The sequence below is a fragment of the Pezoporus flaviventris genome, unplaced genomic scaffold (assembly GCF_033815535.1).
Source record: "Pezoporus flaviventris isolate CSIRO_AGI_PZ_B2104156 unplaced genomic scaffold, CSIRO_AGI_Pfla_v1 ptg000023l, whole genome shotgun sequence".
Lineage (NCBI taxonomy): Eukaryota > Metazoa > Chordata > Aves > Psittaciformes > Psittacidae > Pezoporus > Pezoporus flaviventris.
Window position 1 is genome coordinate 1,089,907 of NW_026892571.1, and position 23,752 is coordinate 1,113,658.

Here is a 23,752-nt window from a genome sequence, read left to right on the forward strand (position 1 = left end):
GTTTCCGCTGGAAACAGCTTTGTTCCAAAATTGAAGAACATGGCAGAATATGAAGACCTATAGGCTTTCACAACCCTGTATGTTTATTTAGGCCCTACTGGTGAATGAACTCAAGCACTAATCCTGGGTTCAAATAAACCTGCATTAAAACATATACACTGTGCAGGATCTGTGTGAAAATGCTGAGCAGAGCCTCTTTCAGTGTTCTTTACATGGAAAATTTTCAGAATTTAAATGTAATATTAGAGTTCAGATTTCTCTTTTTTGAGGGCTTTCAGTTATTCCAGCGGCAGAAAAACAAACAAATAGCAGCCAACCAAATAAATAAATAAATCTGCTACAACACACAAAAATCAGCTTTGGGACATATCCATGATGATTAGCAATATACATTGCCCAAGTGCTGCTCTTTCCATCTGTGTCCAGCCCCCCTGCTTCCCTTCAATCCATGCACCTTATGTGCTGCATCTTTGATATACTTTTAGTCCTTTAAAAGACGCTGATGTGGAATGAACATTCAATCCATTTTGCTATTACCTTTATGAAAGCTACAGTGCACCCTGAGAAGAGCATGCCTGACCCAATTTGATCTTTCATTTCTAACACCATAGCTTGCTGACTTTCTAAAGGATACTCAAGAAAGGCTTATTAGCAGATGTTATCACTGGAATCACCTTTTCTGAAATAAGGAATGACAGGACCATCTGTGCATTTGTTGCTTGATAACCTAAGCTTCTGTGTTGTCCTGGAAATCCTGCTGATAGATCTATCTCCATGTGGTCACATAGCATTGATCTGTTTGGAGTGGATTTTTGAGGAGCGTAACAGAAAAAAAAATAGAAAATAAAAATGCTATTTTAAACAGCAAATAGGTAAGGCTCCTGTATAGCTCAGGTAGAAATTTCAGAAGAACATAAGTGAAATAGAACCATGAATCCCATCGACTTGGAATGAAGGACAATGAATCAGTGAGCCTGTATTTGAAGCTTATGGAAATTATACCTCATATTGGTTTCTATAGCAGAAGGATGTGTGTATCACTGATTAGTGAAGAACTTAAATGCTGTTGCTAAGTGTATAAAAAAAAAAAGTAATAATGTGTAGGAATTCTCTGAAAATACAAAACAAATGATGAAATCTCTTTAGGGAAGTAATTGACCTTTTTAATTAGAAGCTCTAGAGTAGAAAGATTTAAAAGTACTAATTTGCAGTGAAGCAGGTGTGACAGCTTGACAACTTTTTACAGATACTGTGTGTGACGTCTAAGCAATCTATAATGTTTATTAATGAATATAAAATAGATAACTTAGTGACACACAATATCAAGAAAAAATTAAGTGTGGTTTAAAACTGCTATGATGGCATTTGAAGTTATCACAATCTTCAGTGATTCCTATAGTCATTAATTGTAGTTGTATGCAGTTTGGATCAAAAAACAATGACAAATGACATCTAGTTGACACTATTAACATGTTTATATCAATTTATTTGGTAAAGCAGAAATTGATATAATAGTAGCTCGTGAATGGAAATGTTTTGTTGGACATTATATGCTGAGGGAGCATATATATTGTTAGTGAGGGAATGAAGTGTGGGCTTTACCATTTATTGAGTGAAAGAACTGTAGATTAATTTGTCAAGAGCAAGAAATGACACCTAGTCTAACAAAACATCAGCTGTTTCTTCAAGGAAGTGGAAAGGGAAATAATAAAGAACTAAAATTTTGGGAGAAATCCCAGGTAATGTGTATTGGAGAAATAAGTATAGCAATTTAGCTGGAATCAGAGAAAGACTATTCTGTGGGATATAATATTGATATGAGCAGGTAAATTGCAGGTTTTCTTTCATTTGCTAACGTATGCATGTTTAAACATTTTATTGTATAATGTCGTTATTGTAAGCAGCATAGAAGCTTATTTACATTCTGGTTTACCTTTTTTTCATCAGTTCTGAGGAGGAAAGAAAAAAATAGACAAAGAAAACCCAACCACATGATAAATTTAGCAAATGGTGTAGGGGAACATATTACCATATGTACAGCCTCTCAACACATTTTCCAAGTTATTCAAAAAGTAACCAAATGCCATTCAAACGAAGCTGCACAGACTGAGTTGGTGATGCATAAATAAAGTAAGGGAGGGCAGTGCCCTGGAATTGGTATTTTAAGCAAGAAATTTGTCTGGTAGAACAGGGAGCATGTCTGGACCCTAGTTCTCTGTGCAAGATATTTCACCAAAGCAACTGCACAATATTGCTTTTTGTCCATTACAAATCATTTTGGATTCCTTCAATGGTGACTTAGTGCAAGCAGCTAGTTTGGAATGCTACTTGTGGCAGAGGAAAAAAGTAAAAAGGCTGTCTTACAATGTTTTATTCCTTTGTACCAGACAGATCCTTACATGATTGTAAGCCACTGAAGCTATATATAGTAGAGGAGTTGGGGATATGGCCATGTGCATAATTAAAATATGTATCCAAAATTAAGAGACCTATGTCTTCAATTAATGGTTTTATGGGCTAATTTTTGTAACACTTGACCAAAAGAATGCCTGCTTGTGAGTAATTAGTAGGATTAAATCTTGTTTAAAAATGTTGGCTGAAAGCATCACACCATGCAAAGAGACTTGTCATGAAATTCCTAGAAAAACCATGACTCATCTGTTAGTCTAGGATTCTTCTCAATAGTTAGAACACAGAAGGTTAAGAGGAGGAAAATTCCTTTGCCCAACAGGATTTTATTTTCTCTCAGGCTTTAAAATTGCACTGTAAATTCTGCATTTGGTTTTTTGTCTGCTGTAAGCTTTTAATGTGGTCAGAGTTAGGGAGAGCACTAGCTAAGAAATATGAATAGCAGTAGTCAAGTTAATTTACTGCAGGATATGCAGAGCTGATGAGCATCTTCCTTTTACAGGGTACAGGGGGAAAGCAGAAGAGCCATCATGAAATAAACAACTGTGAAGCAGTTTGTGTAAATAGGTTAACTGCTATCCCTCTACAAACAGCAAACCTCTAAAAATAAATAAATTGTTTTCATTAATCCTTGATATTATTATGGTATAACTATATGGTTCCTGGCTATCAGGTTTTATTTGTGTTTTTATTTCAAGCATTTGAGGATGTCCTCTGCCCTCTGGTCCCTTTTTCCACTCTTTGGTCTAGGATACTCTTTGGGTTTTATTGTTTGTTGGTTTTGTAGGGTTTGGGTTTATTCTTCCTAATTAAGAAAACTTTATTCTGGAAGGAAGTCCTTTAAAAAACAGTAAGTTTCCTGCACTTTGACAGTTTATACATTTTATTTGTACTTTATGTGTGTCATAACTGCTGTTTTATAGTTATGAAGGTGATGAATGCAGGGAAAAAAGGCTTCTAAGTGTTTTATTGTGTATGAACTGTCATAGCTTGTTTGGAATCCTGGAATCTTTGTACCCTTTCATATGGGATTGTCCTGGGTTCAGCAGTAGCAGTCATGACTGCTACTGCTGAACCCAGGACAGGGATTCAGTAATATTAAGGAAACAAGCTTAAACAAAAGCACTGTCATTCTGTGAGTACTCCTATATCCACTTTGCTTTAACAGCAAGAAAACGAGAATTCTCATTTGTTACAGCCTTAGATTATGCTGTGTTTAACAAACGTCTAGTTGTGCAAAAATTTTCTGTCTTGTGCTCTTATCATGGTAAGTGTTTTGGTTGTTGTTTTTTTGTTGGGCTGGCTTTTTCCTCTGCTTAGTTCAGACTGTGTGCTGTTTCAACTTGCTTGTGTATTCTCAAGCTTAATGTACCTATTTAATTCTTGTGGTGATGTCAGCTAATGGTATTAACTAAAAGCATAAGCAAATCTAAAATGGATTTATTTGATGTCCTCCTTTAGAAAGGAGGAATAACATCTCAAAGAAGCAACAGTTTTCATGTTCGTTTACTTTTCCCTTCTCCCTAAAGTTCTGACGCTTGACTCCATAGAATTACCAGCAGTGGAGCAGGTAGGGACATCAAAGCTATCTGTAGGAAAGGATAAGCTTTCATTACATTTCTGTATCAGTGCTAACACTTGAAATATGTCAGAATACCCTATTTGAATATTTGTAATTAAAACGTTCCTCTGTTCATGTTGAAACGACTGTGTATAAAATTATGGTAATCTGCAGTATTACAAGGAAACAAGTTTGAAACAAAAATGAAGTCTTCCAAGTCACTCAAATAGATTTTTTTTTTAAGTTTTTTTTTTGGTTGGTTTTTTTTTTTAGTTTTCTGACTTTTTGTCTCTTGAGTTCAGGAGAAGAAGTATTCAGAGACAAAAATTATTTCTTTTTAACCTTTATTTGTCAACATTATTAATAAGCATTATAATTTCCAATGCTGAACATAAATTATAATGTGGTTGAGAATGCTGTGGTGAACAACATCAAAGAAAGATTGGTAACATAGCAATTACTTCCAATTAAAATGACCTCTGCATATCTACTTTGCAGTTAATATGCTGTTATGCAAAGAATCAGCATTATCAGCATTTAAATGGTTTCTCTAGGCTAAATTGGAATTTTTAGTAAGATGCAAAGAACATTAAGATAACTCCATTCAATCTCACATTAAGGACGAACAATTCCTACAGTTAGTAGGATAAAAGTATATTAGCCATATTTAGCCAAAAGAACCTTGCCAAATGCCACCTGGCCTTTAGTGTAAAACTGGGAATATACTTGGCAAAAAATGTTTAGAGCAAGATGTCCAAGTCTTACAAATGAGATAGAGTGGGGTTTAAATGTACTTATCTGTGACCTGTGCGACAGCATTTTGCTATCCTGCTCTAGATGTGATTGTAGCTGTCAGGCCGGAGCTGGGTCTCTATATAAATTTATCTTTCAAGCTTTGTATTAAAATGGTGGAAGTGATAGTTGAGGGAGAGAGGGTGACACATTTATGTTATATGCTGCTGCTTATTTGTCTGCAAGTGTCCGTAAGCTCCCGTCCTCCCTGTGATATTATATTCTTATGATCTGATCCTGCCAGAGCAATGTCTATGTAATTCCACGGGTGTTGCATGTTCCTGCTGGAGCAGAGGGTACAGGCAGGCAGTCAAATCCCCATGGACTGCTCATTTGCTGCTCGTTAGTTGGGAACTGACTATGCATGTGTTCCTAGCCCACTGAAGCTGCAAAGCAGCCATTGCTCATGTGTACTGCCTTCAGCATAAATTCCAGTCTTTCAGCCATGTGAATGTGGTTTAATGGAGTCCTGAATGCATGCCCAAAATACATTGTTCCATTAATTCTATGTGTGCACAGATAGCTTTTTGTTTTATGTCCCTGATCTTCCCTAATATTGGTAAGAAGTTTTAAACCATTGTGGTCAGAAAAGACATATAATTCATATAAACAAGGAGGGCATGATTGAGACTAATAAACTCAGGAATACTATACACTGTGTTCTGATGAAATAAGCCTGCCGTGGTTATGTTATAGGACAATGGTTCTTTTTTTTGACAGATTGGTCGGTGAATGCCTTTCACTCAAAATCTGCTATATTTTTCTTTCTGTACATTGACTTTACCCACGCTGCATGGTTTTTTTTTCTGTCATCCTGCACAGCTTTGCTCCTTCTTGTACAGGTTGTTTCCCATATTGCTGTTTGTCAACCCATTTTTATTTTTGCTTTTCCTTTTTTATCTAATTTCGTTTTGCTTCATATAATTGGAGCAGAAGTCCTTTGATATAAACCCTTTTTGTGGAACTTGAAGAAAAAGCAATGATCAAATATTCATTGAGTGTGGGAGTCTTTCCCAATGAATAGTGAACTGGCCAAAAATGGCTATTTGAAAGAACCAAAAATTTCAGATGAATTTGGTGAAATGGTTTCAACTGGAGAAAAGGAAGTTGTTCCCAGTGGTGTGCTCCGATGTGGAATTTGAGGAACAATTTCTGTAGCCTGTAGGATCACTACCTTCAGGAAGGAGCTTTCTTTTTAATTCTTGTTTCTGCCTTATCTCCCTGGGATGAGAGGGATTGTACATTTTTGTCTTCATAGTCTCCTTGCAAAATGGAGACATTTTTTGATTTTTTTCCCCCAATATCTTTCATATTTGTCTATTCAGTTAGTGAGAAGCCTTTAGCCTAAAGAAAAATTTTGTGTGTATGTATGCCATCTAGCAGAACAGTGTATCTATCTAGAATTGCTAGAGGTTCTCGTTGCCACTTTATTTGTAGCATAGCTTTCTTTCATCCAGTTGTGTAAGAGCTGATATTGTAAAAATAGTGTATGCTATCGTTACTTTTAGTATTTTATTTACCAAAATGTTTTGAAACAAATCTGGCTTTACTCATGCAAAAGTTCTATTAGGTGACTCAGTTGTGTACCTACAGCTTTGTCCATCTGAGCTCTTAGATTCTTTAACAGCCTCAAAAATAAGGCAATGAGTTTCTTAATGAATTTAGGGATAGGATTTATGTTTGAACTGCTTCTGTGGATCACTAAAACCAAATAAAAATCCTATTTTCTACAATATCTATAGCCACAGATTAAAAACCCAGGGCAGTTTTGTCTTCAGGATTAAAAATTAGTAACGTTCTTAGTTCATTATCTCATAGAATCATAGAATTGTTAGGGTTGGAAAATACCTTAAGATCATCTAGTTCCAACCCCCCTGCCGTGGGCAGGGACACCTTACACTAAATCATATCACCCAAGGCCTCGTCCAACCTGGTCTTGAACACTGCCAGGGATGGAGCATTCACAACCTCCCTGGGCAACCCATTCCAGTGCCTCATAATGGAAATTTTTTGAATATGAAATCAAACCAAACAGTTTTGGCTATGTTATTTTCCCATTGTTTCAAAAGCACAAATCATTTCAAAGCCTTCATATTGTCTTGTTAATTGGCTGATTATAAAAAAATAAAAAATAAAGTGTTAATGCCTTTTTGTTTTCTCTTAATAAACTTAATGGCTTTACTTTCCCTTCCTGTGTTATTAATAACAGGCATAGTAAATTCAGTGCTTGGCTGTGGAACAGTGCCTGTCAAGTATAGCATTATAGCACACAGCAAAGGTGAAGAAGACTTCAGAATCATTTTCTTGCTTTTCGCATTTAATTTTTCAGTTGGTGCTTTAAAAGGCATTTCAGACAGTAGGTATTCTCAAGGGCTTGTTGGGTTCCTCTCTGGTTTAATAGTGATCGTGACACTTGTAGAAGTGCAGTACTGAGAGAATTAGTGAAGTCATCAGAAAGAAGGAAGGAATGATCAATTATTCACCACACGCCATCAACTACAAGAAGCATGACTGCTGCCTGTCTCTCTTTTCTTTCTTCTGTACACATGCACTCAGTTTACGCTATTTGTGCAATTACATTATTTTCATTCAAACAATCTCTAGAGAAACCTGTTTATTTGAGTATGCTGGAACATGCATCATTAGGGTATTGCATCAAGTGTCCTTGACATTCACTGCTCTATGCCTCCCGCATCTTCCTCTTTAATTATTCTAATACTTGGGATAAATAATACAACAGAAAGATATACCTGATTTACCTAGAAAGAACAGAATGTATAGGGGTAGTAATTTAATAATTTGATCACTCATGGATTCTTTTTGTCTATATTTCCTCTTTTCTCCCTAAACTTTCATATTTGAATCTTATTTTTGGAGGGTGAGGGGGAGAGAAGTCTAACAGCCTTCAGGTTTTTACATGTAAGCAAGACTTTTGTTCTGCATCTCTAAATATTTATATGCACACAAAGGAAGATTACTATTTTTTCTATTCACTTTTTTTCAAAACTCAGAAGTTGTAAAAAGAAACTCATTAATCCTGAACAGTGATTAACATGCTAGAGGGACATCAAAGTTAAAATAACACATGTGCTCTTTTAATTTAAATATTCAAGATCACAGCATCTTTGTAATAATTCTACTTTTTATTAAGTTTGGATAACATTTGCACCATTATATTTAAGAAGTGCTTTACTTAAAAATTGGTCTGAAACCAATAAATCATTGATTGTTGCAAATGGCTTAGAGATTCTGCCAAAGTGATATCTTTCATAGGTAGCTCATAAATGAGAGACAAGAACCACTGCTGGAACTTGTTGAAAGAAGCTGAATCTAGTCAGAGGGTGGAATTTATGCTTCTTTTCTCAGTCACATACAAGAATTATTTTTAAGTCTTTATCATATATTAAGCTCTTTATAGGGCCATGAGTTGATAAGGTAGAATATTTCACCTGCTGCTGAGAACATTGTGAAGCAGCAATCCTGTTGAAAGAGAAGTGCAGAAAATGCCATCATGATGAGCTTAAAAGAAGAATTTGAAAAGCAGAACTCCAAAATTTCACCTTGCTGCAACAACGCATGTGTCTTTAAAAACCTGTTACTAACACTCATAGCGTAAGCTTGTATTTTCCTTTGTGTCATTACATTCCAGGTAGCATGCACGTATCTCACTGATCTTTTGTGTGTAAATCTACCCAGTATGTGACAACTGCATAGGTAGGATTCACACTGTGTTCCCCACACAGCCATTCACTGTATATATTCTCAGCTGTCACTTTGCTTCTTGCTTCTCCAAGATGCCTTTAAGTATTTTATACTTTCACTTTGAACTCTTATTGTCCAATTTGTTCTTACATACATACTGGTTTATATTCACATGCTCATGACTGATGTGCAGACAGATGCAGCCTGGGAGTAGATATCCAGAATGCCACCTATGCTATTATCCTGATACATGTGTGTCTGTGCAGGTAGGAGAGGAAAAATGATGACCATGGAATGGTTCCAAGCCTAAAAACACAAAGCTACTAAACTTGACAAACCTCAAACTGTCTTAGTAGCCAAGAGAAAAGGCTTAAGTGCAATACCTTAGGTAGAGATTATATTTTGTACTTATATTGAGTGTGGTCATCACATGCACCAAAGCCTCATGCAGTACCTTCCCTAAAGCAAAAGATCTAAAAACATGTTAGTTCTAAAGATTCAATGCAGAAAGAAGTGCCTGTTAGACCTGTTGCAGAGCCTGGCATTTACTCTGCGTAAATAAAAAACTAGTAACTGCTGATCCTTCTGAAATTGTGGTAAAGTGGACATGCTTGGCTCTCATTTGCTTGACTTTATCACAGGGAAGAAATGCTTGGTTTTGTAGGTTTTTCTTTCCCTTTTCCTTTCCTTTTTTTTTTCCTTTTCCTATTCCTTTTCATTTCCTTTTCCTTTCCCTTTCCTTCCCCCCTTTTCCTTCTCCTTCTCCTTTTCCATTTCCTTTCCATGTAATGTGTTTTGGTTGTGGGGTTTTTGTTTTGTGGGTGTTTTTTTTTTTTAACCTCCCTGTCGTGGTTTAAACCCAGTCAGGTAATTTGTTCGCTCACTTCCCCCCGCTTTCTTGCCCTCCCCCTGCTCTCGGAGGGACGGAGAGGAAAATCGAAAAGAATGCAACTCCCACAGGTTGAGATAAGAACAGTTTAGTAACTAAGGTATAACACAAATCACTACTGCTACCACCAATTATAATAATGATAAAGGAAATAACAAGGGAAGAGGATACAACACCTCACCACCCGCTGACCGATAACTCGCCCCCCAAGCCCGACCAAGCTCCGACCAATACCTCCTCCAACCCTGCAGTCTCCCAGCCCTTCCGGCTAACTCCCAGTTACATCCTGTGCATGACGTGCTGTGGTATGGAATACCTCTTTGGTCAGTTTGGGTCAGGTGTCCTGTCTCTGCTTCCTCCTGGCTTCCCCTCCTCCCTGGCAGAGCATGAGGCTCACAAAGTCCTTGGCCAAACCAAAACATCGCTATCAGCTCTGTTCCCGAGCTGAAAGTCAAAACGCAGCACTGCACCAGCTACCAAGAAGGAGAAAAATGACTGCTACTGCTGAACCCACAACACTCCCTCTCTGTCAACTGGAAGGAATGTCTAAATTTTATTTGCCTTTTCTTTTTAAACTAATGTTCTTTTGTAGACAGCTTTTTACATCCTTTTATTATTTAAATATTATATCTGAAATCTGAATACCAAGAACAATTTTTTGTTAGCTATATTAAATTCTAAAATTAAAAGAAATTATTTGCAGTATTAAGAACTGCATGTTGCTTGTGCATGTACTTCAGCCATGCTTCTTTAAGGTTCTGTTTATGTCCCAGAGTTATGCATGTCATACCATAATAACTGTGGATTAAATCACTGGTCACATTCAGCCCGTAACTGTCAACCAATCACAAGATTCTAAAATAGTATTAATGGGAGTGATTTAAATTCAATAAATAAATCCTATTGTGTTTTTGTGAAGACTTCTTTGTAAAAACAGTATTAAAAACTTGAACTGATACTCACGTGAAATCTCAGTAACACTGCAATTTAGAGTGCAACTGGTAGAGTCTGGTTATAAAGAGGTTTGAAAGCAGTGTCTTCTAGAAGTACAGAAGGCATCTTGACAGGAAATCTGTTGTGATCTAATACTTACTAGAGAATAAATTACCACCCCGCTTGCGCTTGGTCCCATGCTTTTGGTCATAGAGCAGTCTTCTGTCAATGCCAGGGGCAGTTCCTGAGGTAAAAATATGCCATACATTTGCTGTAAGATTTGTTTAAAGGCTAGTCGGACATGACTAGAGAGGAGTGTATATGTCTGTCATCACATCTCTCATCAACATACTGCTATATGTTGTCTCTGATTCTATGTAAGATGAATTTCTAGCATTTGCTGATAGCTCTGTGGTTTCCATAACAGAGTGAAATGTAGATATTAACATAAAATGTAGATCGTGTGGTAATGTTCTTAGGAGCCCTGACAATTTATTACAACTCAAGTTTATTACTAATAATGCTAGTTTAAAAAGCAGAGATATCAGTGTTTGTATTTTTTAGTAAATGCCATACTTAGCAAGAGATGACAGCAACAAATTGATTTGTGACCCTTTTTTTTGTGTATGTGTGTGTGTATCAGTAACTGTTGCTGTAAGATGCCTCAGATAATACTCACAATACAGAGAAATTAAGAAAAGTATTGGGATGCTACTGCATATGAATTGTGGAATTTCCTTGGCAAAGACTACTTAATTGGTCTCAACAGTAAACTGAATTCTGTAAACTATCATAGCCATCAGTAGGTGATCCTTCTATTCTCCCTCTGCAGTGCTGAAACAAGAATTTGTCATGTAATGCTAACAATGAATGTGTTAAAATTAATCTAATTGGTTTTCTTATGAAAAAAAAGAAAGTAGGGTTTAGAAGCTGTTCAACAGGTTTATACTAGCCCTTAGAGATAAATAAGAAGCAGTACAGCTAAATGAAATTATGTTCTGACGTAATTTCCCTCCTAAAAATGCACAAGATTTTTCTCTTTTACTGCATCCCTTATTCCATTTCTACTGATGTCAGGGGAATTCGAATATTCAGTGGTGCTAATTTTTATTGGTATTATTGACTGCTTTACAAATGCTGTAAGCTGTCCCTTAAAAACTAAAGCTTCTGTCAGGAAGCTTTTTAACCTTTTCAGTATTTTTAAGGAAAAAAACTTGGGAACAATGAACATATTTCAGTAAAAGAAAGCTGGCAAAAAAGAGAAAGATCTACACTAGAGCAGCACATCTTCAGGTAGGAATGTGGCTCAGCACTGCCAGCTAGGCAGGACCAACACCATGTGCACTTTCTCATGATAGAGATAGGGTTTAAAATAATTAGGAACGCTGAAGTGGGGATAAAACCTTTGGATGTGGAAATGTTTTAGAACTGTAGTCATTATGCTATAAATCCTTTTGGTGCTATCATAACAGCTAGGAAAATCTAACTGAAAATATGTTTAGTTTGCTTCCATATTTAACCCCAATTACCCTTTGCAGGGGAATTCTTTTTAACATTCAATTCCTCATCTCACTTTTTAGCTTCTGTAGGTCTTCTTTTCCCCCACTACATAAATTACAGCAGGTGCACAGAATTGAAGACATTACAATTAAATGTAATCAAATATTTTAGGCACTAATGAACAGCTCCAGGAAAACAAGTCAAAAGGGAAAAAAAGAAGGGAAGAAAAAAAGACCCTTTAAGTGAGTGGATTTTCAAACACCCAAGGCTCCATAGGACCAATTAAGGGAGTCAGACACCAGGACACATACTGGCATTAATTATCTTTGAGTTCAGGGAAATAAAAAATAAAAGCAACAATTATCATAATAAACTTCCACACACTGCTTGTAAGTTGTGCTAATCTACAACACACCTGGGTTTCTGAGGTTTAAGGCATGAAAGTGAATGCTCAATCAGTTGGTAACGACCTCACAGAGAGACTCATGGGATATGCTGCTTTACTGTGATCTGCCAGTCAGGCAGAGACTAAACATCATGTCCAGCTGCCACAGTAGCTTTATGCTGTTCAGCTCAGAAGTGCAGCACTACGGACTGTATTCAAAATAGGAACTTGCAAAGTCCACACTATTAAGAAAGTAATTTCTCCCTCCCTCCTCTCACACTCTCATTTTATTATACACATAATGAAAATTTTCACAGTGGGAGTATCAGTCTCAATTTATTCTAAATACCTGTAGGTTTCTCTAATTCTCCTTTCTCCAAACTAAGAAAGAACCAAGCTAAAAGAGCAACTATTTCATATATGTCCTATGAGTTTTTTGGAATGCGTAGATGGAAGAAAAAGCAGGATATGCAGTGAGCTAGACAAGAGGGCTAACTAGCTAAACTGAAGGTGATCAAAAATTGATCTTTCTCTGACTGATACTTGAACTAGCTGCAAGCTGACAATATAGGAAATGCAATAATGTGTTTTGGGCTGTTGGTTTTATTTCAACATTAGGTAAAATTAGTTTGTGTAATAGTTTTCTTTGAAGCACCGTCTGACTATTTGTTGAATCTGAAGGGTAAGTGTCAATCACTCCAAACTCCATACAACATGTGCTAGGAAACAATGCCTAGGTGAACAAGATGAGGTTTATATTTGTCACTCATGTTTTTTTTAGTGCTTACTACTTGTGATTATTCTGAGTTGTGGAAATAAAAAAAAAAAGTCCATTATTTCCTTTCCCTCCATACCTGCTAATTACATTTTCTTGCTTGTAACAGAAGTCCTTTGGGACATTCTTTCTGTTCAGAAGGTATTTGCACAGCACAGACACCACCAAGAATAACCACTTAGGAGGAATGGGCCAGAGAAAACGAGCTACAGCTGTTTCCCCAATAGTGGCATGCTACAACACAGGCTGAAAGAAAATTGTGTGTGGCATAGAAGATTAAAGAAGACATTTCTAATAGATTATCTGAAAGATATAGTTATTAAAGTGGCTATATAACACAAGGAACTAAGGCCTAATTTCAATGAAGTGCTTAGTTTCAAGACAGACAAAGCAAAAACTGCAGTTGGACTGTGTTTAACAGCATAAAACACCCTGTCAACATGCTAGCTGATATATTGGCAAGGCAATTTGAGAGTACAGGATTCTGTGGAGTTTAGAAAGGCTTCAGCCAGATTTGGCACCTGGTCAGTGAAGTGCCAGATGGAACTTAATGTTCAGGTCTTTGTGGAATTTGCTTCATCATTATCTAAAGCGGTTTTATTTAGAAAAATCTTGAAGCATTTTGTTGTTGTATTTTTGAGATGAAGAATTTTGAGTTCTCACTTTGAAAAGGTATTTTGGTAGTCAGTAATTAAAAATAACTGAAAAGAACTGAAAAGGTAGATGCCGGGAAATAGAACATGCTTCAGTCTGAAATATGGAATTTTGGGAGAAGCATAGTTTTTGTTTAAGTTTGATGAACTTAAAAATACAAAACTGAGCTGGCTTTAATGATCAGTTCAAGATATGTTTTGAAACCATCTGAAGAGGCTTTTGATGTTTTTGCAATGTGAAACAAATTATTTAAAGTTTAGATTTGGATTAAATTGGTGTTGAAAAATTGATGCCATTCTGTAATTATCTAACTTCGAGGTAGAAATTATTTTCTTTTTTGTCAGCATACCAGTTCTTCTGAAAACTTGCAGTGTGTCACCTAGAAATATAATATATATCTATATTAAAGCAGGCCACAGAGACAGGCTCTTTCATTTCATCCACCCTTGGTTTCTGAAGCGAGACTGTTTGGATTGTAATGGCACATTCTTCTTAGGTAATATATGGATTATTTTCTGGAATTGTGATTTGTATTATTCTTGCAGCTGTTCTTCTCTGGTTTACCCAGTTTTGTTTTGTTTTGTTTTCTGGGAAGGTAGGTTGGGGGTTTTTGTTTGCTTGTTTGTTTGTTTCTTACTAAAGACAAAGAGGCATTGCCATATTTTTTTCTAATAGGGACTGGTTTACATACTTGTATGAATAGCTGTAAATGCAGTCAATTTTCTTGTAAGTTTATGTGACATGATGATTTTCATTTGCTACTGTCTTCTGTTCTTTTTTCATGGTATTTTTTTCTGATGAGCTGCTGTCAGCCTGCACACATACGTATTTCTTAAAATCCTTAAAGCAGTATAACTTCGTTACAAGTCCTGCAAAAAGCAGAGGTATATTATTTATAGCATAAGTGATTCACACACACACACACCCTCCTTGTCATGTAGTAACATAGATACGATACAGATTTTGATTCCTCATAACAAAGGATTTTTCTTAATGTCATGATGTAGCTATTTTAGGGAGTTCTTTCATGAAATGAATAAAATTTTAAAGAAGCTGAAAATATTTTTGCTTTATTTATATTGTTGGTTGTGCAAGCATGAACTCCTGGATTAACAGAATTATTACCTAACTAAATTTATTACTTCAAAGAAATATTTTCAGCTCTTTTTTTGCTATGTCATATTAGTAATGCTAAAAATAGCAGTACAGCACTGTGTGTTTTAATTAGTGTATGACTATGATTTGAAGGTCCTATCAGAATGATCTTTGAAATTGACAGGACTGATCAATGTATTCATATCCATAAAAAAGATTAAATGCTAAATGAAGAATTCTGAGAGGCAACACCTTCATTTTACAAAGACAAACTTGTTCTGAGCTATATAGTGCCAACATAGGTCATTCAGGTGCTAACAGATTCTAATTGCCACTATTTTATGATATCTTTGTATTCAGTAAGGAGATGCTTACTGAATGAAATTAAGTAAATGAATTGCTTTCAGTGTCATCCGTCTAATCAAATACTCATATATTAGTGTACATGCAAGGTAAACATCTATTGATAAGAAATATATTTACAGGAATTTTTTGTGCATTTTTTATCAAATCATCTCATTATTAAGAACAGAACTTCTCTTTTTTTTCTTTTTTTTTTTTTTCCAGACATGATTTTGAATCTGAATGGTCAGATACTGCTACAAGCCCAAAATTAAGGTTTTCTTTTTACCACAATGTGGTAAAATACAATAGTACGTTGTTTTGTTTTTTTGTTACTACTATGTTCTGCTCATTATATATATATACATACATATATGTACATATATATATATACTGCTCATTGTGGGCACTCATGAAAATCTTTCAAATTCCTGTAACTTTGTGACTAGGATAACTCCAGTGGGAAGAATTTAAGGTTTTAAAACCTTATCTACTTATTCAACATGCATTCTCGTATAGCTTCTTGTTCAGAGTGTGAGAGTTTGGGATACTTTAAATGATAATTTTGAACGATGTAAGAATTCATTGTGAACTTTTCTTAAAGCACCCACCTGTACAAAACACGTGGGGGAGCATTCCAATAAAGATAGTATTTAACTAAGTTAATGTAAGCTAAACGACTGTTTTCATTTGTTACCTGTGACGACTACTTTCATTTATTATAATTTCAATAAATTATATTTCAAAGGTTACAGATACTTACAAAACCTTTAAAAAAATTTAAATTTGCACCCCACAGGTTTAAACACATTGTACTACACAGATGTATATCGTAAAATATATGTGGATGATGTCCTTTTTATAATATGAGACATTTGCTATTTGCTTACTGCCTGTATTTTAGGTAATTTAAAAGCTAATATTTTGTCCACAATGTTTTTAGAATCCAATTATTTTGCAAACTACTACATAGCATTTTATTTCCCAAATATTTGCTTCATCCATTATTAACTCTTAATCTAAAACTTCCATACATTTAATTTGGAAGCTTCCCAATCTCTTAAAATGGCATTTCAAAGAGGTTTTTATAAACGAGACAACATGGCCCCAGCAGATCAGCATGTATGTTCTGCTGCCTGCACATCATTCCTGAAGAACAGAAAGGGATTGAATTGCTTCTCCAGGGTTCTGAAATGTTTGGAAGAAAAATCCCTTAGCATAGAGTGCTTCTTCACAAGTGACAAGAAATAAAACAGGAAAGAGGATTCAGCCTTGTTTTTTTTCTCTAGTGCATTTCATTTAGAATGATTCAAAACGAATCATTGTTCAAAAGAGTCCCAGTTCCTGTTAAAAAGTTTCATATTTATGTCCATCCTTTGATTACACTTCAGTGTTACAATAAATAATTTCTTCAGGCTTAACAAATATTTAATTATATCTTATAAAATCTCTGTCCTGCTTCTAAATAACCAAAATCCTGAGGATTCTTTGAATGAAAGTGCAAAGTTTAAACAGAAATGTTCAACTTCTGAAAGAGTTTTTTGGAATTTTCCTCTTCTTTTTCTCAGGCTTAAAAAGTTAAAATGTAGATTTTGTGTTGGTACAGGAATAAGGCCTTGCTCTATTCCTCACTTCCCTTTGTAAGATGTTAGCATGATAAATAATATTGAACTTACAAAAATATTCTAATATTAAGTGAGCAGTTATTAGAATTCATATCTTTGATCTTGTCCACTTCATATCAGGACTCAGAAGTAATATTTAAGTAGGGATTATACATGTATGTGAGGCTCTGTTTTCTTTCCTTCCTACTCACTCTGATTAAAAAATGAACCACCATCCCCCCCCCCCCCCCCCAGTTATGATTATAGGTATTTAAATTCTTATCCTGTCTCCTGGAGATACATTTTTTGCAGCCCCCACCACCGCTGTAACTCATTATCAAATAAAAGTCCATAAGCTCTTTATATGCACAGGCAAGATTAGGATCACTGTTTTATTGTTGATAGCGTTAATGTTCGAGTGCTGGTATTGATAGCTAGGATGTTGCTGAGGATTTTCTGTAGAGAAATCTTTATTAACAGTGTATCCAAACGTAATGAAAAATCATGAACTTAGATTCTCATGCTGTTTGCTTACGTCTAGATCTCTGCAAAGCTTAGGCAAGGTTTTTATGCCTGAGCAAACAAAGTATTTCAGATCAGACTTGTTCCAACAGTGAAGCAGCAGCAGCTCAGGAAGGGGACCTTTTCATTTAATTACAAATTCTGTCCTGTGTCCATGCTGCCTTCCACCTCTTCAGCAAGCTCTTTGACATACCCTCTTTTTCTGATAAAATGCTACCACATCTCAACTGGTAATTTCACTATGAATCTTTGCTCTAGCAAGAACCTGTTTGAGAATTAAAGTCTTTTTCTTCCAATCAAAAATTATCCGTGGTTGAGCTAGAGGCTGACATTTGAAGAGTGCTCTAATAATGAAATGAATTAAGGTGGTTTTCCCCTAGGATATTTCCATGCATGTGTGTGTAAATTACAAACACTGGGTTTGTTTGGGTTAAAGGTCTTATTAGCTTTCTCTGCTCAGAAGCTTCTTCGTAGTTAAGTTGCATGAACTTGAATTTTCTTTTTTAAAACTAGCTGTAGTGTTCAAAACCAAGCATGTCACCCCGGTGGCAGTGATTTTTTTTTTCCCTGCGTGACTTACAAGTTCTTTATATTTGAGAGTTATCGGCCTATTCTAGTGATCAAAATGATGTGAGGTGCATCTCTGTTTGAAGGCAACAACAGGCTTAGAAACATTAAAGAAATTAATGCTGGGGGGAAGCGGAGGTGTATTGTGCAACACAGTATCATTTTCCACCATAACTTTTAAAAATAACTAATAAAGTATTCCCCTGCTGATAGGGATTTCTGTCTTGCTTCTTCTTATTTCTTTTCTTTTTTTTTTTTTCTTCTTTTTTTTTTTTTTTTGACAGTCCCAGTTTTCATTGTTTCTTTAATGTACACTACTTAGGGTTTAATGGGGCATCTGAATCAAGAACATTGTGTATGTGAAACGTCACACTTAACAAGTTAGAATTTCCATCTAAAAACATCTAAGCCAGTAAAATACTGGTTTGGAATTTTTGCAGACCTGAACACTATATCCATAGAATTGAATACATAATTGCATGCAGAACTCATCCCTGCACTCAGTATAATGTTCTAACCATAGACCAAATAGGATTTTTCAAGCAACAATGAAATATGTAGCTGGAAATGTCCTTTTTGCTTCTAAAACTTGGCTTTCCACTTAAAAGCACTTTCACAATTATTTGCAGGTTGGTCTTTAGCACTCTGACTAGCATGTCTTGGATATATTCAAGTTGCTTTGAAATGGAGAGTGTAATGGGTAGAAAAAGAACTACTGAAATACATGAAAAAAACCCCATTCTAATAAAATGAGAAATTAGCTTTCAGAAAAGGGCAGAGGGGAACAGAAAGGTCTGGCAAATAACAGAATAAAAGCAATCTTAAATTTTTTTATGAAACTGTGCGGCTTATTTATTTCAAGTAAGTGTCTCAAAGCATCCTTTTAAAATATCACCAACTGCTAAAATCGAATACTGTCATTTTATTGTAGTAACCGTAGGTTTGCTTATTTCATAATTGGCTTGGCTAGGGAGCTCACCTGTAGGGATTTTACCAGTAGCTGTTCTTATCAATTTTTTAATAAATCACGCAGATTGAATACAGTAAATAATGAATAACACAGTGCTTGGTAAGTCAATATTTAATTTAATATAGATTCTGGGAAACTAACATTTTACATGCAGATATTACTATTGTCCTTGTTTAAATAAAAAAAAAGATTAGGTTTTGTTTACAAAGGGGAAAAGAGTATAATTTGTAGGGTAATTCTGGCAGAAGTTAGTTCATATTTGCATTTCATAACTTTGGGATGATAGTGTATGTGCTGATTGCAAAAGTCCCCAGTTATTTTTCTGAATTTTTGGATCTGTCTAACAGGTATCAGTTCCTAGAGATTTACAGGTTCATTCAACAAGTTCAATCCAAGTTGGCTAGGGATGTGAAATATAACGGGAAGGGATTCTATAGACACATTGTGAATAAAAGATAGACTAGGGACAACGTGGGCCCTCTCTGGAAGCTATGAGGAGAACTGGCTACACAGGATTTCGAGAAGGCTGAGGGTCTTTATGATTTCTTTGCCTTAGTCTTCGTTGGCAAATGTTCTGACCACACCACCCAAGTCTTGGAAGGCAGACTCAGGGACTGTGAGAATGAAGACCCTACGCACACTGTAGGAGAGAATTTGGTTCAAGACCATCTTAAGAACCTGAATGTGCACAAGTCAATGGGACCTGGCAGAATCCATCCGCGGGTCCTAAAGGAGCTGGCAAATGAAGTTGCTAAGCCACTGTCCATCATATTTGAAAAATCATGGCAGTCAGGTGAAGTTCCCCATGACTGGAAAAAGGGAAATATAACCCCCATTTTCAAGAAGGGGAAAATGGATGACCCAGCAATTACAGACCAGTAAGTCTCACCTCTGTGCCTGGCAAAATCTTGGAGCAGATTCTCCTGGAAGGCATGCTAAGGGACATGAAAAACAACAAGGTGCTTGGTGACAGCCAATGGCTTCTCTAAGGGGAAACCCTGCCTGACCAATTTGGTGGTCTTCTATGATGGGGCTACAGAACTGATGGACAGGGGTAGAGCAGTTGATGTCATCTACCTGGACTTGTGCAGTGTTCGACACTGTCCCACACAATATCCTTGTCTCTAAATTCGAGAGGCATCAATTTGATGGATGGACCACTCTGTGGATAAAGAACTGGCTGGATGGCCTCACTGAAAGAGTTGTAGTCAATGGCTTAGTGTCTAGCTGGAGACCTGTAATGAGTGGTGTCCCTCAGGGATCGGTGTTGGGACCGGTCTTGTTCAACATCTTTGTTGCTGACATGGACAGTGGGATTGAGTGCACCCTCAGCAAGTTTGCCGATGACACCAAGCTGTGTGGTTTGGTTGATACCCTGGAGGTAAGGAATGCCATCCAGAGGGACCTTGACACGTTTGAGGGACCTTGACACGCATGGTTAAACATGAAGTTTAACCATGACAAGTGCAAGGTCTTACACCTGGCTCAGAGTAGTCGCAGGTACAGCTACAGGTTGGGCAGAGAAGAGATTCAGAGCAGCCCTGCAGAGAAGGACTTGGGGGTGTTGGTCGATGAGAAAATGAACATGAGCCAGCTTCAGTGTGCGCTCACAGTACAGAAAGCCAACCGTATCCTGGGCTGCATCCAAAGGAGCGTGACCAGCAGGTCGAAGGAGGTGATCCTGCCCCTCTACTCTGCTCTCGTGAGACCTCACTTGGAGTATTGTGTGCAGTTCTGGTGTCCTCAACATAAAAAGGACATGGAACTGTTGGAACAAGAAAAGAGGAGGGCCATGAGGATGATCAGGGACTGGAGTGCCTCCCATATGAAGACAGGCTGAGAAAGCTGGGGCTGTTCAGCTTGGAGAAGAGAAGGCTGCGTGGAGACCTCATAGCAGCCTTCCGGTATCTAAAGGGGGCCTATAGGGATGCTGGGGAGGGACTCTTCATTAGGGACTGTAGTGACAGGACAAGGGGTAACGGGTTAAAACTGAAACAGGGGAAGTTTAGATTGGCTATAAGGAGGAAATTCTTTCCTGTAAGGGTGGTGAGGCACTGGAATGGGTTGCTCAAGGAAGTTGTGAATGCTCCACCCCTGGCGGTGTTCAAGGCCAGGTTGGACAGAGCCTTTGGTAGCATGGTTTAGCATGAGGTGTCCCTGCCCATGGCAGGGGGGTTGGAACTAGATGATCTTAAGGTCCTTTCCAACCCTAACTTTTCTATAATTCTATTCTATGATTCTAAGTGTGCAAGCATATATTCAGCCACAGTACCACTTCTGTATGATTTCACACGTGCTTGAATACTTTTCCAGAAATAGACATGATTAACATTAAGTAAAAATTATTTTACAATTAATAGTTTTGCTGAATTTTCTTTTAACATAAATCTTCTCAAGTAGTCTTTTTTTACATATCAAGGTTAAATCTTTCCTCTTTCACCAAAAATTTAAAATATTTTACATTAAGTTTTTATGCTTAAGAAAAGGTTTGTTTGGTTGGTTTTGGGTTTTGTTTTTTTTCTTATATATTTTTCTTACATATATTTTTCTTACACATATTTTTCTTACATATATTTTTCTTACATATATTTTTCTTATATATATTTTTCTTATATTTTTCTTATATATTTTGTTTTTTTCTTATATATTTATTGATACAATAATTTGACTGTAAGGGCTTTTTTTTTATTTTTGAAATGCCAAAAGGAAATAAATATAAGTTTGTCCTATAATGCTGCAGGTGTCTGGTAATTAATGTATTATCTTAATTAGCATCTTACTTAGTACTTCAATAATGCAAAAAGCAGCAAACAGCTGAGAAAAACTATACAAAGTCTACAGGCTGGAAAGCTGACATCTCATAGTAGGGAGATTTATATGGTCTATCATAAAAAAATCTAACTTTTCTATGCAGTTATTAATCATCCATGTCTGGTCCTAATGTTTCCACATGGCATCATTGACTATATATGAAAGAAGCTACTCAAAATGAAAAAGAGTTAAGTAGCACTTTTTAAAAAATCAGAATCTGTAAGGAGGACTAGGATAGCTTAAATTAATTTCTTTTCTATCTAACTGGAGAGCTATTTTCTGAAACTCTGTTGTTAAGAAGGGCATATTAGGGTAAGGTCTGACAAGGTGGTTTTTTTTTTTGGGATGCTGGTAGTCAGACGGGTGACTTTTCAGGAAGTTATACTTCTTAAGCAGTTTATTTGACACTTTACCTTGTTCTGCATATCCTGCTAAAATGGACAGAACTCCAAATAGAAAAGGTGTATCTCACTATGGGATCTAAGAGTATTGAGGAAAACTGGCAAATGTGCCTTCTGGCTTCTCTGAAGGTGGGTAATCAGACATGCTTAAAAGACAAAATATATAAAGCAGTCTCTGAAGACTTTCTCTTAGAGGGAAAAATATTTTAAAGATAGTTTTAACATATACATTCAAATGGAAACGACTTCCCATTTTTTGTCTACATGTTTTTTTTTTCCCTGAAGACAGGAAACATCAAGGCTTTACATAGTTGTCATTTTATTCATTCCTGAAGTAGTCTCATTGGTATTATTCTCTGAAAAACACTACTTTCAGCATTATTAAAACCAATATCCTTTATTATTTATATAGCATGCTAAATTTTTATCTGTCCAAACTTATGCTCATAATTCCCATTTGCATTATTTTTTCTATATTTTTACATCCATTTGAAGAAAATGGATGTACTGTTTTGCATGACTGTGTGCTGCACGAGATATATTGGACATCTTATTCCTGTTATGTACAATAACTATATATTATGTTTGATAAAAATTAAAAATATCATAGGTAGGTTTTGGTACCCTAGTTTCTGCAATCAATAGTAATCATTTGGATACCTAATTCTAGAAAAGCAGTTAAGCATAAGAACAACCTTAGCTACATGATTAATACCAACTTGTTTTTATAACTGATGAAGAGGTGTCTTTGCAGTTCAAATCACTGAGATAAACACCTGTAGGCATTGCTATTTGTGGTAATCTTTAGCAAAGTCATTCTGTGATCTGAAGATAACCAGGTCCAGCACTCTTAGAACAAATGCAAATTTTTTTATATTGTGGTTCCAAAATGCGTTCTGTAACTATTAGCCAAATAGTGCACCCCCCAAAACCCATTAAGTATTTATAATAAAAAATCCTAGTTACCAGTTTGTTTTACTTATGGGAAGATCCTCTTTGACCTCAATTGTGTTAATAGCATGTGTAAGAATATTGGCCATCATTTCTTTTTAATAGAATTATAAAGAATTCTTGAAATACCAGTAGACAAAGCTTAAAAAGTGAGAAATTTCACAAAATACAGAAAAAAGTTGTGGAAACGCATTCCTTCCAAGTCATCAGACTTGGAACTGAGGGTCATCATGCTCAATATCTTGTTATGGGCAGAAAGAGGGACACATCTTACATGTGAAGGCAAGAATTTAGTTAGGCATATTGACATGTGAACAGCCTAATTGTTAGTCTGCTTACAATAATATATGTTCATAGTCGATATAACACAGGATAACTTCAAGAATACAATTAAAAATGCTTACACAGAAAAAACTTCCACTTTTCTTTGGAAAAACTCACGCTTCTCACGGTCAGGTGAGTGCTAGTGTTGACAGTCCCCATCATGGGTAGGAAGGGGTTACTAAAGAAGCGTTTGTCAGAAGGACTGTGATGCTAGTGATGGAGGTTTCCTTCTCCTTTCTTTTGGGAATTCTGTGATGCTGGTAATATCTTCCTCCACCTCAGTTTTAGTGTTAATTTGTGGTTTTTTTTTATAAAATATAATCTACTGATGTACTTTTTTCTTTCCATTGGTTCCATTGTTCAGACTTTTTGTTTACTTTGTTTTCTCTAAAGCTGGTTTCACTGGAATAAAACAAAGTTGGACTCCTCCATTGATCATGGCAATTTGTGCTTATATTGTGCAGCCTACGTTCATACTGCCTAAGTAACCTGCCACAGAACTGACTCCTTAGAATGATAGTTCATTCACTCTGTGTTATCACTATAAAATAAAAGTAACTAAAAC